This window comes from Chamaea fasciata, unplaced genomic scaffold (genome assembly GCF_029207755.1).
Source record: "Chamaea fasciata isolate MVZ Bird 193981 ecotype frontalis unplaced genomic scaffold, bChaFas1.0.hap1 SCAF_6, whole genome shotgun sequence".
NCBI classification, from domain to species: Eukaryota; Metazoa; Chordata; class Aves; order Passeriformes; family Sylviidae; genus Chamaea; species Chamaea fasciata.
Genome location: NW_027094091.1, coordinates 63,343,529 through 63,360,753, shown reverse-complemented (window position 1 = coordinate 63,360,753; position 17,225 = coordinate 63,343,529).

Genomic DNA, 17,225 nt, shown 5'->3' with positions numbered 1-17,225 from the left:
TTTTTTTTTTTTTTTTTTTTTTTTTTTTTTTTTTTTGTGGTTTGATGGGTTTGTTTGGGTTTGTTTTTGTTTTTGCCACTCTGTGGGTAGAAAAACTCTGTCTGTATGTTATTCTTAGATTCAACAAGAACCTCACTACAAAATATATTCTACCAAACCTAGCAATAGATACTTTTTTGGGAGCTCTAACTCCTACTGCCTTTGTGTAACAATAAGCTACAGCACTGGAGCCTTGCCTTAATTTGAGATGGTTATAAAGTGTTATGAAATTAAAAAGAAAACAAAGGAACACTTAGCTGAGCTGTGGTGGTGCTGAGTGATCTTCTGTCATGACCCCATAGAAGGGGGGAAATTGCTGGTAGATGAAGCACTGCAACAAAATCATTGACAGCAGAATATGGGAAACTGAGTAGATGTTTATTAAAATGAACATGTTGCAGACATACCTGACGTAGGAATTGTGCTATTGAGTCAGGTAAAAGCAGTCACTGTCAGCAGATCATGCAAGATTTGAAATATAGGTATGCAGTAAATCTTAATTCTTAGGCTGGAAGGATTATCTTCTTTAAAACAGAGGGTTGTTTTGCCTCTGTAATGATTTAAGAAGCACATAGTAATTTGGCCTTCCTTTTCATGCAGTTTCTAAAACCCATAAACCCTATAATGCACAAAATAAAATGTCAGGAGTCCCTTTAAAGTGGTTTGGGTGGTTGGTTTTTTTTTTTTTTTTTTTTTTTTTTTTTTTTTTGTTTTGTTTTGTTTTGTTTTTTTGTTTGTTTGTTTTTCCATTGAGTTTGTTTATCCAATGAATTTCAGATGCTGACTGCTTTTTGAAAATTATTGAAACAAGTTCTGTTAAGTGCAACTTGTCAGTGAGGGAGGCATTGCTAGAGATTCCCTAATGGCTCTGATGGCTCTGGTGATTGTATTTCCTTTTATCTGGAATGTACCAGTGGAACAGACCTGACATGGTCATGCAGGAAGTCTTGCTTTTTCTATCCTGAGATCCTGGCACAATGTTTCTGAACAAATAGAAATGTTCCAATTTATTTTGAGAACAAACATAAAGTGCTGTGTTTATAAAACGTTATGAAAGCTGATGTTAAAAATCCCTCACTTGTACTATTTCAGTTTATCTCTATTTGCTGAAAGTGAGCAGTTGTGATTATATCCTGAAGGGCAAAAATCCACACCTTGAAGCCTTCTGTATGGTATGCCTGTTTCTCATGTATCCATAATATATAAAGGAATTTTGTATCCTTATAACCAGGAAATACTTTGGGGGCAGACTTTGGGAATTGGAATATAAAAGTAAATTCGGTTTTACTTTGATATTTCATTTCATGACAGCCACAAGAAATAGCCTAAAGTAGCTCTCTTCTTCAAAGAGGAGAGTAGATTCCCAACAACAGATGTGGCTTTTGCAGTGCTCCTGCCAGGTATGATTTGGATAGCACTGTCATTAGCCTTTTTTCTCCCAGCTTATGAATTGTCTCTGGCATTGTGTTCTATAATCTTGTTGTAGATCAGCATGGCTTTGGCCAGAACTTCTGCTGGAGCCTCTTCTTCTTGATTAGAGTTGCTATTATTATTTTTAATGTCTAATTACTGACAGAGGAACTTAGTTTCCTTGTTGTTCCCTCCTATGGTTAAGTCTTTTTTGATGAAATTCAGACTTCCATCTGGTATGGACTAGTGTAACTCCATAAAAGTCAGCGTTGATTTACACCAGAGAGAGGAACCTTGCCACAAAATGATTGTGAGTTCTTATCCTCTTGAGGCAGTTTTCTATATTTTCATGGGCTCCATTCAGTGCTGTTGTTTTATGCAACAGAAATAATACAAAGAATTAATATGTCCCTCATTGTCTTCGTCTCTTCATGGGAGAGAAGTACCACTATGGCATTCCGTGTGTACACGTGGGAGTTTAGCAGAATTCAGTGATGATGGTTTTGTGAATAAGATGTGGAATTAATTTGTGCAACTGGCACAGCTTTTAGCTGCTTTTTTTCATGATGCAAAGACACATACCTACGTTCTGCTTTACCCTTCTGAAACTGGAGGCAGTGCAGCTGCCACCACCAGGGCAAGAGAGCAATCTTCTAAGTTCAGGGGTTTTCTAGAGATAAAAGGTGTTCAAATTTTCATTTCATGGAAAGCCTCTAAATTTCAGTGGTTAAGCTACCTTGGAAAAATGTGAATGATTACCCTAGAAAAGAGAGCATCATATTAAAGCAATTTGATTAAATGTTAACTAGTACAGTCAATCTTTTGTTCTTCGAGAGGACTCATTTGGTTAGAAATCTTCACATTTAAGTCTGCTTGACTGTTAGTAAAAAAAATGAGGGATTTTCTTACCTCCTCATTTTCACTTTTAATATATTTTGAAAGTGGAACAGTAAGCTTTCAATTTTTTCAATCTTTCCCATGCTTTGCCTGATATTATTCAGGTTTGGGGTGTGGTTTTTTTGTGTGTTTTTTTTTTTTTTTTTTTTTTTTTTTTAGATAAGCATTTATTAATTAAAATCTAATTTTGGGGTTTTTTTCACACTGCAAAATGTACATTTTTACTGTATGCTGCCCTTTACCTTTTTTGTCTGCTCCACAATTCAGTATTTTATATGTGTACTGTATCAACATGCTGAAAGACTTAGCTAATGCAATAAGAAATGTAACAGCATTATTGTGAGAGAGACATTAGGACTTCAATACAACATTAACTCTGTTAATATTTTACTTGCTAAAGCATATGTCAGCAGAAGTGAGTTTACCTTCCAAAAATTGTATCAGAACTGCAGGGTTTACATGGGTATGTGAATAAATTTTTGCAATTAGTTGGCACATCATTAAAACTAAATTGTATTAATATCTAGACACACTTAACACTAACCATTACAGAAATTCAGCAATTATCACTGTAAAAATCAGTCACATTTTGAAGATTAATAGTAAATAGAAATATCATTTCTCCCTTTGATTAAAACTCAATGAAGCATCATAATGTAGCTACTTGCACTTTATTTTACAGTTTACCAAATGACTTTAAGAAGTGTAATCAAAGTTTATGTGCTTGCAGTAATGGCAGCATCCTTCTTATCTAGGCAATGGAACACTGGAGCATCAAATACTTATTCATGATCTTCCTTTCTCTGCAGGGCTCCTATGATATCATTAGAAGCATTCAACCTAGAATGAAAGTAAGATTTGCAAAAAAAGATTTTCGACTTGTAAATAATTTTTTTTTCCTTCCCTCAAGTGGCTTAACCTTCAGGTAACCCAGTAATTCATAGATGTCACTTTTGAATTGGCTTTAGAGGATTGGAAAGGAGAAAAGAAAATAAGACTATTGGGCAGTGCCTATCAATCAGACAGATCCCTCTAATATATTGCAGATTAGACCACAAACCCTTTCTCTAGGCAATTAATTTGCGTGCAAGTCTAGATGAAATTCAGCTTTAGAATTTTTTTAAGAACAGAAGTCATTAGCAATAATACAGAATATTTTTCTTAATATTGAGGTACTTTGTGGAAAACCTGCAATCATTCTAATTGTTTTCATTTGTGTGAAGTATTTTGATGATGAAACGGAGTAAAGCCAGTTACACTGAGACAAATCAATAAATTGAAGTCTGATTCCAGGGTGATTTATGTTAGAAATGGGTGTTTGAAATATGACACAATACTGCCTGGCTTGGAAATTTTATACTTTTAAATTCAGAATTATGAAGTTTAGTGAGAGAAAATATAAAAGTAAAATCTCTATTGGCCAACATAAAAATGTGCAGTTTGCAAGCTCTGTAGATCCTATGACTGCCAAAATCTCATTCCCCAGCTGACTTGATTTCACCTGAAAATGTTTATTGGAGCAAAACCAGTATATCTGGCATATGTGTTTAAAAAGACCAAGGTTGACGTGAAGAAATGAGAGGCATAATGACCTATTGATGTTTTAGGACATTTTAGGAAATGGTTGCAGAGAAGGAAGGGCTTCCTTTGTGATCTATTATTTTTTTCTTTTCCAAAAGTTCACTGCCCGAGGTGTAATTTAAATATTCCACTGACATTACACCTGGTAGTTTATTCCCCCACCTCCAGCTGAGATATGTGGCTGTAATTAGACTGGTGATGGAGTAATGGTTGGCAGCAGTTTGAAAAGCCTCTGCAAGGTCTTTTAGCGATGCTCTATCACAATTGAAATATTCTTTCTATTATCACTTTGTGAAGGAAAGTAGAAAACAAGAGGAATGGGCTTCACTGCACACTAAGTTAACAATTTTATGTTCTCTATCTGTTCCTCTTATCTGTTCTGACATGGTGCTATTTCCACTAGGCTGAGTAAGAAAATATGAACCTTAAAATTACATCTGAGTGGTAAGTACTGAGAAGGAAGAGGAACTGCTTAAAGTGAGGAATAATGCATCCTGAAAGGTTTCTGTTAGCTATCTGTGATGAAAGTGAAAGAAAAAAATATTTACGTACCACATGCTGATTCATAATTTGATCACAATGTTATTTGTGTTTATTTGCTGCCTGTAAAAATCATTGTTTCTTGCGAGAATTTGACTGTAGAGGCCTTCAGACTCAGCATATTGACCTAAATCTGAGTCACAAATGTTTGCCTGTGCTCTTAGGTAGTCACAGTGGTTTTAGTGATTTTGCTTCCCTTTGGGTCTCTGTCATGTTTTGCAGTTAGAGAGATATTTAGTTTTCCCGAGAAAGTGGATATGTTAAAGATGGGAGTTTGTTTTGGTTGTTTTTTTCCCCCGGTACTACAGGGGCCTCAGACAACACTGTTATCCTTGATATCTTCTGCTTAACTGCTTGTTGTGTATTATCCACAAGCTCTAAGTCTTGGACTTTCCTTCTGTGTTTCTTGTGATATGTTAACTAGTTCGATAAGCTACAGTGAACAGACGGCTGCAGTAAACTTCTGTCTTGGAAGCTCAGTAGCTGGAAAAGAGATATATAATTAGAAAATAAAGGCAGAGATTACTTCCCACCCATTAAGATAATATATTAGTCATAAAGATTTTTCAAAGATTTTTATTTTACTTCCTACCTGGGACTAAATCACGAGGTAGATTAGGTCATCTGCACTGTAGTAAAAAAAAAATCTGTACTAATTCAGAGGCAAAAACCAAACCTTCAATGTTTCTCAGAAAAAAGCAAAACATTTTATGTAAAAGATGCGCCTGCAGGAAATAGGTTATTAACAGTAAAAGGTGTTGAAAACAGGAAGGGCCATAGAACTCTTCTAAAGGTGGGAAAATTATTGGATGATAGAAGCTGGCTCTTGAACCAAGGTTGGAGAGAAACCTGCACAGAAAAGCACAAGCTCACAAAGAAAAACTGAAATGAGAATCTGAATAAAGTGTACTCTAAAAATCCCCTTAAAACCAAGAACAGCGACATGTGAAGTAATGAATGTGATCAACATTATAATTTTTGGCTTGCTCAGAGTTTGCTCTGCATCCTAGGACAGCAATTTTGTATCTGTAGGCTGCAGTGCCAGAACAGGGCTGCCCCTGATACTGCTCTGCAGGTGGCTTTTATAATTTGTGCAGTATCTGAGCCTTGCAAACACTCCTGTTCGAGCTCTGGGAAAATACAAACTTCCAGGGGGTGGAGTTTGCCTTGCATTTTTTTGCTTTCTGCTTGAACCAATGCCAACTGACTTTTAAATCACATCCTCAAAGTGATTCAGAATTCTCTTGCAGTTTTTTTGTGCACACGAATGACCATTTCACAGAGGCTCTTCGGGAATCATTTTTGTGCTTTTTTGTCATACCATGTCACAAGTACACCTTGTTTTGATTTGGCTTTGTAATAGCATCAGAACGAATTGTTTTGCCACCTTGTAAAGGGGGATGTAGGAGTGGTGGAAATACTTATTTAAATGTTTTCATTTTGTGGATAAATAGTCTTTGAAGCAAGCTTTCTGTGGCATGTTATTTTTGAGCAATAAAGTTTTGATACATTTTCATGTTAAACGGAAAGATTTTGACAACTCCCCTTTTCTTAGAAAAACCAACAGGGTGGGCTTGGCATGAAACTAGAATGGCAGAGACTCAAGTCCAATTATCCATGTCTGACTATCTGCCTCAGGTCTTCCAACTACCAGACAAACATTTTAGCCATTTTTCTGTCCTGGAATAGTGCTGTTTTGCTCTCTTTTGCTTTGTTTCCATTTTCTTCTAAAAATATGTCCTTTCTCTGATACATTGAGAGAAATAAATAGAGAGAAACAACAGTAACTGGTGTGAGATGGAAAACATGCTTATCTGTACATCTGAATATAAGTGTGGCAGTATATATAAACACCTGTAGTAAGTGGAAATATATCTCCTCTCATTTTCCCATAGCTTTTAGTTGTTTATTGGGGAATGAAATCAAAAAGGGAGAATGGAGAAAAAGCAATAAAAATAATACAAAGCTAAAACCTGATGGAATTCATCTTCTGTAAGCCTTGAAGAACTTCAAATTATTTGGTAGTGTTAGTGCACTTTTAAATTATAAAATAGAAAAAAAATATTTCCAAAAGGCACTGTGATTCCTATGATATGAACATAGTAGGCTGGTGTGGTTTGTTACACTGTGTCACAATATGCGTTTTCCTCTAGTTTATTTAATGTTGCAGGGTGCTCTGTGCTGTCATCTCCCTACAAGAAATACATTGAGGTACAGAAAAATGTGTTGGGCAATAAAGCTGGTAAAGGATCTGGAGTACAAGTCCTATGTGGAATGGCTGAAGTAGTGGGGGTGTTTATCCTGGAGAAAAAGGAGCTCATGGGGATCCTTATTGCTTGAGATATCTATATCTATATCTGTATATATGGATATATATAAATAACTCGCTGAAAGGAGGTGGTAGCCGTGTAGGGGGGTTGGCCTGTTCTCTCAGGTAACTAGTGGAAGGACTAGTGAGAGGAAATGGGCTCAAGTTGCACCAAGGGAGGTTTAAATTGGATATCAAGAAAAATTTCTTCACCAAAAAGATTGTCAGGTATTGAAAGAGGCTGTGCTGGGGAATGGGTAAGTCACTGTTCATGGAGACATTAAAATGACATGTAGATGTAGCACTTGGAGACATGGTTTACTGGTGGGTTTGGCAGTGTTGGGTTAATGGTTGGACTCGAGCTTAGAGGTCTTTTTCAATCAAACCCAATGTTTAATTCTATATTAATTCTTAGAGTACAAATAATGCACCTGAATCATGTTTGAATTTTCTTTTTTAAAGACTGACTCAATTGCTATAGACAATGTGTAGCTAAAGCTAAAGGTGTTTCTCATTCAATAGCAAAATTCTTTCAAAGAGAATGACATTATTGTTCTCTGTGGTAGTGTACAGGCACCATGAGTCTAAGCAGACTCAGTGTCAGTTTTGATTTCACTATTCTTCATTATTTTTCAGTATTAAAGTCAAGATCTCATTACTGATGAAAGGGAGCATCAAGCAGTGAAATGTCAGGTTTCTAAACTGCTACCTCCCGATGAAGTTTCCTTCCTTTTTGTCTGTCTTGAAGAAAAGAGAGTAAGTGGATAGAAGGCTGTTGTGCTGTCAGCTACAAGAGGAGGCTGAGCTCCATGCAGGGTTTCCAGTAGTTTTGCTGATATTAGGAAGCTTTTGCTAGTCAGGAGGGGAGGTAGACTTGACATCAGGAAACCAGAGTTTAAAAAAATGGAAGATTAATAAAACTTTGCAAGCTACTTGCGTGTCTGGTCCTTTAGGAGCAGGACGAACAGCCAGCATCAGGTAGAAAATATTTAAGAAGGTTTAGGACAAATGATGTGTTAAGGAAAAGAATACTGCTTTTTAAATTACTGTGAGGCCTCTGTGGAATATCTTGCTTCCTAATTGCCATCCGATTTGTTATTTTCTCTACTCACATGCTGAAGGAGAGAATCTCACAGTAAATTTGTGGGACCCTTGCTAATATGCATTATATGCAAAAGGATGTATTTGGCTGAAATAAGGATCTTGTCCTCTAGATAGTAAAAGTCTACCTCCTGTTGTGATTATCTTTGTGTTTCCTAGGGGCAAGAGTAAGGATTTTTTCTTGCAGTTGAGAAGCTTTTAAATAATCAGAATTGCATACTTTAGACGTTAACCACCCTGTGTTGATAATGACTTTGTGGCATTGCAATCATTGTATTCTGATTCTGTGTCCTGCTCTTGCTAGTCAACCTACACTGCCTGGTAGGTGAAGTTTGCTGGCTTTGGCCATCATTTTCTAGCATTAGAAGAGGAAATCCTATATATATATGTAATATATCAAAGGTTAATAATGAAAGACGTTTACAGATGAATGGTATTTTATACATTTATCAATGTCAGGTAGATAAGTCAGAAACAAATGTCTTTCAGATACTGGAAAAAATTACATTTGCTCTTACATGATGGTGGGATTTGGAAGCAAAGTGCAAAATTTAGAAAGAGGTATAAGCTTAAGAAATGAACCTGAGATTCCAGTAAGTTTTTGGACTCGATCTTAGAGGTCTTTTTCAATCAAACCCAATGTATAATTCTATATTAATTCTTAGAGTACAAATAATACACCTGAATCATGTGTGAATTCTTTTTTAAAGACTGACTTAACTGCTATAGGCAATTTGCAGCTAAAGCTAAAGGTACTTTTATGTTTACGCTGTCGTTTGATATTAAATAATTTTTGTTGACTATGATGGGTCATCTATGCCTACAACTACACTTAAAAATCTCCACAAATGCCCACCCAGGTTCTAAGTTCCCAGCCATGCAGCTGTTTAAACATAAATGACAGAGGGTGAGGAGAGGGGAAAATAAGTGAATAATAGTGAATAGTAGTGAATATTTTTTTCCATGTGAATCCAAATACAAGAGCAAGCACATATGCACGCTCTTCTTCAAAACTTTGGTTTACTTAGAAACTTTAGGCCCCAGTTTCTCTTGCATAGATAGCTGGTTCATTTTCATTTTTGTTCCTTTCCTAAGCATATGCATTTTCTGTACTTCAGAAGCCGATGTTGAATCTTTGATAATCTGCTTCAGTCTGTTATGACCAGAGCCTGAATAATCAATGAATGAATTAGATAAATTCTTCTGTATATATTGAAGCAGTGGATATTAACCAGAATATAATTTCTCATGAGTAAAATAATATTAGTATTCTGTCAGTCATTTCATGTTCCATGTATGTTTAGAATTTCATATCAAAAGAGAGAACAGCCATCTTAAAAGCAGGACAATTCTTGTTAAAAATCACAAAAGAAGGGATTTAAAGGTTGAAGGTATTGTGAATCTTTTTCATGAAATCTAATAACATGATTATATGTAACTAATAGATAACTTTCTATAACCTCCCAGCAATTTCATTTAAATTTAAATGGAAAAAATTCTGCATGTTTGGTCAAGTTGGTTCCTCCTCTGTTAGTCTGTATTGAAACATAATTACTTTTAAGAATTTCTCCTAGCTTGTTTGCTAATAAGCTGTATTTTGTGTTGCATTCAAAATTCTGTGTTGTAATCTGACTCTGTGCAAGAGACAGATTGAGCACTTTTGAAGACAATTGATGGTGCTAATTTTTGATCTCAATGATAGATTGTCTTTTCATTAAGCTATGAATGCAATAAGCACATTATTCTTAAGTAGAGGCACATATTTTAAGTGCAGATGTTCCCATGAAATTTATCAGCATAATAGACAGAAATTACCTATGGAATTCTGTTTCTACAAAAGTATGATATAAATGTCAAGTACGTACTGTTTCAAGAAACTGATAATACATAATAAAAAATTTCTTATATAAAATGTTAATTAACTGCCTCAATATCTTTAAAATGTACTGTAGATGTGTGCTATATGTATATATATTTATATATATGTTATATGAGCATACATATATATGTGATACACTTTGTTAAACTATGAACGTTACTGTGTATGAGCTTAAAGTCGAAATCAGTACACAGGAGTTGGTATTGACAGAGCTCTGAAACTGTGTTTGAAACCTGAAGTTACTGAAATTAATATGAAAGGGGAAAGCTGATTAACATATAAATGCCATATTCAGAAAGGAAAGGTTTTCAGACAAGTATGTCTATGTTGGTCCAGCAGGAATGAATAGAATATGATTTATCCACAATGGGATGAACTTTTTTTTTTTTTTTTTTTTTTTTTTTTTTTTTTTTTTGCCACAAATAAGTCAATTCCACTAGTATAAGGAAATAGTAAGTAGACTGAGCTGGGAATTAGAAACACTGATTTGTGGCAATCATGAAACATGTGGTAGATATTGTCTGTTTGACAGAAAACGATTTTTGTTACCTCAAGATGTTTATGAAAATTAGGTTTGGGGAGACTTCGTGCAATACCATGTCATTGAAAGTTCAACATCTCTGCAGAGTTGGAGTATCAAATTATCCAGATAGAAATACTCTTTCTTGTATTTTTTCCTAGCATAGTTTACTTTTTGTTGCTTGGTTTCTTGAGCAAATTGTAGATAATGTTTGGAAGATAATCTAAGAAAGGAGAGAGAGGCTTAAATATTTTTGCTAGATATTTCTTGTAATAGATGCTATCTTGTAGTGTGTTGTTTGTAAGAGTTTATGCATCTTAACTAATTGTCAGAGATGTATCAAAGATTTATTTGTATTGGTGGTAAATGTGTTCCATGGAGCATGAATGGTTATTATCACCCTTTACCAGCCTGGGAAGACAGCTTAGAACATACCTACTTTCTTGTATTCCACTACAGCAAAAAAGCTCAAAAATTTATGTTGTTTCTTAACTATGCACACATGCACAACCTGTTGTTTCACTTCTGTTTCAGTACTATTTCCATTGTTTTACATGCATTTTCGGATTCTGAGCATTTTATATCTATTTGTCTATACTTAAAGTCTGTTAAACAGTGTATTTTTTGAGGGGTGCTAGAGGAGTTCTGACCTTTTCCAGTTCTTCTATATGCTGAAATTTGAACATTGGAAATGTCATTTGTGGTATAGACTTATGTGGATTAAAGTTATCTTTAATGAAATTCAGTTCTTGTAGAAAAGTACTCTTACCTAAAAATCCTTGCCTCTGTCTTTGTGAGGTAACCTTCTATTATATTATTACTCATATGAAAACATGTAGTTAGACCAACTGACATGGCATAGCTGAGTTCTGAGGCCCTAAAACCAGGGAGTCTTCAGTTTTTCTTGTGAAGAAATAGATGCAATTTTGTGATTACTCTCATCTGATTCTGGATGCTCAGTACAGAACAGTACTGATGGGCTGCAAACTCAAATGGACCTTAGTCAAGACGTACTGTAGAAGATTCTAAAAGGAACAAATGGGAGAAAGTGAAGTGTAGGAGAGGGAAATATTGGTTGATCTCACAACTCAGAGATGGTTATAATTATTGTTACTGTCAGAACCAGCAAAAAACAACACATGGAATCCTAGAGATTCAGAAAAATTCTCAAAAAATATTTCAGAGATGTTTTTCCTTGATTTTGCATTCAATACAGGCAGCATATTAGCAGAGCATGTTCCTAAATTATAGCTGCAATTGCCATGAAAATGTTGTCAATGAGATTCCATGAGCTGCAGAGCATCTCAGGAGAAAAGGAGATAAACCCGTGTCAGAAGCTGCAGCAGGAATTCGCACAGATTTCCCAGCCTTCAGTCATGGAACCACATGTGCCCAAATGACAATTTGGCTTTTGGTAAATGGCATTTTCTTAGTGTGTCTCCAAAGTGCTTTAATTTAGAGGTCTGCCCTTTAACCACTTGGATGCCAAATTCTTTGCCATTTTTTTCAGGGATAGTTATCTATGCCACTATCTTGCTCTTTTTAAAGCCCTGCTGGTAATTTTCTTGAATAGGCAGAGGGGAAAAAAGGAACTGTGTTATAACATAGTAATCATAATAATTATTAACATAACTATTATTCATTGAAACAAAAATTTGATAGTAGCAGAGGTATGATTTAATATCAGGTTGCCACCAAGTGCCTAAACCCAGACCAGTACTTAATACAAAGCAAAGTGCTGAACCAAATGCTTGTTGGGATTATCCAAAATAACTATATATTATCTAATTCCATTTTTCCAGCTAACTGATGGAACAAACTATTATGTCTGAAAAGATTTAGAAAGTAGATGGACTGCAGTAATAGCCTCATGTTCAAGACATCCCTTATAAACCTCTTTTGCTGAAAAGCTCTGGCTTAAGCCCATTAAACTGCCTCCAGAGTGCCTAGGACTCTTACTTTTGTGGATTTGTTGTTTAAAACACTTTGTCCTGTATTTTAAGCACTTCCACATGAAGCATAGGTGAAGACTATGTAGTCCAGCACTCAAAGCATTCCCTTAATTTTAAAGGAGCCTGCCAACTTGAACCTATGTATTTTTATTTGCAGTCCACATAAAAAGAAGTAGTCTGGTAGGAATATACCAATGCTTGATTAAGATGCTAGCTAATTTAACTGTTCCGTTGTGCTGTTTCTTTCCAAATAGCAGCTTGACTGACTGAGGAAAGCTCTGCGGTAAGGATTTCTCTGTTTAGGAAAATTGTATCTCAAGGTTTAGCCTGTGTAGTACAGGTTACAGTCCCCCAGATTGTGTTTAAGATTTAGAAAGACCCTACTGTTTTAGAATAGAATATCGGTGATGTCTTCCAGGAATCAGTCTATTGCTGTTACCACTGTTCAGACTTATTCCCTGATAGATCACAGATAGTTTTTCTGAGCAGTGAAATGCATGAAGTGGGAGATAGGGAACAAAGATTCTTTTACTGCAAACTTTCTCTGTGATCCCTCTCCCTATGAGCAGCGAACTGCAGCATTATCACTTTTTGTTTTACACAGGAGCTCTCTGGATTCTTTAAACATAAGTGAATCACTTTTTTTTTTTTTTTTTTTTTTTTTTTTTTAGTGAGGACAAGTAAGGAATGAGCTTTAGCAGAGGAATCATCCTTATCCTGCCTCATTACAGAGTCTCTGTTCTGTGCTGGAGAGATCACCTCTTCAGAACCTCTCAGGCTCAAAAGGTACTTTATTAGTCTCTGCTCTGAGATTGACAATGAGTGCCAATTAGTTCCAGGAGGCATTTGTTGCTGTAACAGAAATTCCTTCTCAGATAGAAATGGTAGTGGTACCAGGAGAGTGCTGCCATGGCTGGGCTCTCCAGGTATTATGTATAATAATGGCTTTACCTTGGCTGGATGTTTAGAGCTGTAGATTGTGGTAAGTCACACTATTTGGGCTGCATGCAGATGCCTTTCGTGTATGTCATGTCTGAGTCAGTTTTCTGCAATTGGTATGTACTTCTTGATCAAGGTTCGTATCTTGATGTCCATCGATGTTTGCCTGTTATGTCATTATAAATATACAGAACATACTTGGATTTTTAGCTGGTCTTGGACTTATGCTATTTATTGCTCTGCTTCTATTAGGGAAAAGAGAATACTTCTTATTAAATATGCCTTTATTTGGTTTATACTTAATCTTGCTGCATTTTATTTATACCTGTTCGGTGGCTCTTAGTTTTCATTTCTTATTTATGCCATTCCAGTAGACCTTTCTTCCTAACATATTTGGAGTTAATCCAAATTAGTAATTAGATATCACTTCGTCATTTTGTTGTGCAACTTTGCCGTATTTCTGATTAGAAAAGGTATTTCTCAAATCTGGGCCCATTCCAATCATTGTCGTCATTAGTCCTTTAGAGGAAATAGTTTGTCTTTTGTAAAGTGAATTTTGTTGGGGGTTTTTTCCCCTAATGCTGTAAAACCTCTACCAGTTCAAAGCATTATCTTTTTCTTTATTCTTTTTCTTTTCTTTCTTTTTTTTTTTTTCTTTTTCTTTATTTTTTGGTAAGAAGTATTTACTAGAGTGTGCTAAAGCCATAGGAATATGTCAATTGTCCTAGGGTAAATTTTCTCCTGTCTCCTACCAGTATATTTATGCTTGTGTTATAAGACTTAAAGGAGGAAGAAGCTCATTCTTCAGTCACGGTAAGGAATATTGTCCAAGCAATTTCTTATTCTCATCCTTAGGAGGGACACTTATGCAAGAAAAGCACCACTGGAGGTGTCCTGTGCCCAGCTCTTTCACAGGATGAGGCTGGTTTACTTACACCTCAGACAGATTTTACAATTTTGCAAACAGCTGTCTCATGAAGCCGAAGTCTGATTATTCAAAGTTAATACATAGCTCTGAACAAGCCAGTTACTGTAAGCAGAAAATATAGTTAAGTTTGACAGTTTTTGCAGGGGAGAGCTGGCTGCTGTAGGAGAATAGTGTTGATTAACAGTGCCTCACCATGTTGGCTTCCAGAAAGGTCTTAGCATATGTTTCCAATTTGTCCATACTATGAAGGAAAGCATCCTGTGCACACACTTTAAGGAGGGTGTTTCATCCTCCAAAGGTCTGGCTGAAAGCTCATGGAGGATGCATAGTGTTCATTTACAGTAGTTGTGATTGATTACAGAACCATAGAATGCCCAGGGTTGGAAAAGACCTTGAAGATCACTTAGTTCCAATCCCCCCACCATGGACAACGACACCCTCTACTTGACCAGCTTACTCAGACCCCCTTCCAGCCTGGACTTTACCATCCAAACAGGCTGTTTGTCACCCTTTGTTCCACACTGTGACCACAACTGCCTCTGTACATGAACTGTCTGCATCCATGCTCTGGCACAAGGTTTGATTTACTCTCACTGGCAGTTGACATTGAAGTCTTCCTATTTTGCTGATGAAACCTGTAATAGCACCTGCTTAACAAAGGACCAGAGCTTGGGAACACAGATGTTGTGAGAAAAGAAATTGAAGACAGCCATGAGCTGCTCTCCAAAATTATAACAACAAAGGAAAGTGATTAGAGATGTGGAAATGTCATCTTTGTCCTGCAAGGTGCTCAATAATCTGCTGGGCGAGGGTCTGAGCAATCAGACCCATGTCACAGGAGAAGATCAGATGAGGTGACCTCCTGGAGTCCAATCCTACTTACATTCAGCTAGTTCTGACTGATGGATTAATTATCCTGCAGTAAAACTTGATTTCAATGTGCATTGTTTTCTAAACTAAGAAGAAAAACAGAAGAAAACTAATAATCCTCTCTTAAATTTCAGATGCCCACTCCAAAGTCATCCCTTTGATCATCTCAATACACTGTGTGGACCTAGAATTTCTCTTAGTGAGTTCCTAAAGTATGATTCTGGAAAGATATTCTTTTTCTTTACTCCCTTTTTATCTCTTGGTTTTACCTTTCTATTCGCAGGTTTTTAAGCAAAAATGTTGTTCTTCTGTTTTCCTCTTCATAATTGGAATCTGGTTTTCTTAAAGTTCCACTAGCATTACAGGATAATATAAAGTAACTTTTTAATGTTAATTTTATTTGGCCTAGACTCATATTTTTCTTACAATTATGTATAGGTGGGAATGGACTAGAAAATAAAAAGTGGCGACAGTCACAATCATGAACAAGCCAGTATACTATTGATAAAATCAGGATAGAAACTTTATATAGATTTGGAATAAGAAATTTTAGAAACTGGTATTTCATAGGCACTACTTTTGATTTCCTTTGGAACAGAGAAACTCTGCTAGGCCAGGGTGTGGGAAAAAAAGAACTTCCAGGTTTGAGGCAAAGATTTTATGCTTTTCAAAGTTTCAGATTTGAGAATAAATCTCACTTTAAAGAGATCTGCTGCCTGTAAAAAACCAGATGGTGTTCAGGAGAAAGGCTTATAGTTCTGTAAATTAGGAATTATCGAAGCCAGTTTGGTTAGACTAGTTAAAAGCAAACATCTGCAGAAATGGTGAAAAAAATAAAGGAAAAAATTCTGAACACATAAAGCCTTTTTCCTTAGCTTTGAGAAAAAACAGCTTGGAAATTGCAAGTGGATTTTTTTTTTTTAATGTATTCAATGGGGTTAAAATGTATACTTCATCAAATATCTGAATTTTGAATAACACCTCCACACTATTTCAGTGTATGTGGCTACAACAAATTTCATTTTCCTTTTATTCCAGTTGCTTGTTTAGCCCATGTTTCAGGCAAAAGTTGTCCCTTCTGCTTTGGTGGTGCTTTGAAATTCTATGACTATTTTTCTTGTATATTTGTGTCTTCAAGTAGATTTAGTTCAGGTGTATTGCCAGCCTTTACTGGGATGGGTTCAAGACCAAACCAAGACAAACACTGTGCAAGTTCCCACTGTAACATTGCACCTCACACAGGGTGGCATAAAATGCTCTCCTGTGACAAAAGTACTAATGTTCAAGAAACAAAGCATTGAAAGGAACAATGCTTGGTTGACATCCTAGTAAATGGAGAGCCCCAAAGGCTGATCTAATTTTCAAAGAGGCACACACATGCCAGGCAGTGTCTCTCAGCTCTAGGATAGAGGAGTTTGTTGTATAAATGAGGAAAGAATAAGATAGCCCTAAATAAGTGCAGATCTGGTGTATTTTATACTTGCAAAGTATTCCCCCTTGGAGAACTCAGTGAAATTTTCTTGGCGATAAGTTATACTCACTGTACCTTATTGAGGAAGGCAAACAAGCTGCTCAACCTGCCATAAGCTATTAGATGTGATCTTGCATCTCCATGAAATTGTCGGAGCCGTAGGGCTGTGGGAGTCCTGGGTGGTGGGTTTATCTACTCTTGTGCCTCTCAGACACAGTATTGAGGGTTAAACTCTTTTTGAGAGGTTTGGGGTGTCTGTAGAGGCTGCTACTTCTCCATGCAGCCTTGCTGCTAAACTGACAGCTCTAGGACTAGAATTTCTCAGTATAGGATTGGTGTGCTAAGAATCTGCTTTCCTGGATCTGGACTCAAGTGATCCCTAGTGATTTATGATGATTTCCACACCACTTCCCACTCCCTCAAGTCAGATTAATATTGAGCTTGGAGAGATTTTCCTGTAATGCTTTTACTTCAGCCTGGTACTTTAACAGAAATTTTTTGGGGCCCTCAAGCTTTTACTTGAATAATTTCCTACAGTTTTCATGGGTGTTCCCTGATCATAGCACACCCTAAATATTAATAAAACTTAATTATATTTGGATTCTAATGGTAGAGGTAGAATATTTTTTTTCTAAATAGGTGTAGTTATAAATTGCAGGATCTTAGATTTTTTTAAGGTTTTCAGTAAAAATAAAACAAAAAGACCTCATCATTACAATTTTAAAGGAAAAAAAAATATGTTCTCTTTTCAACTTCAGTGTGCCCATTAAATATTGAAAACTGTCTACAC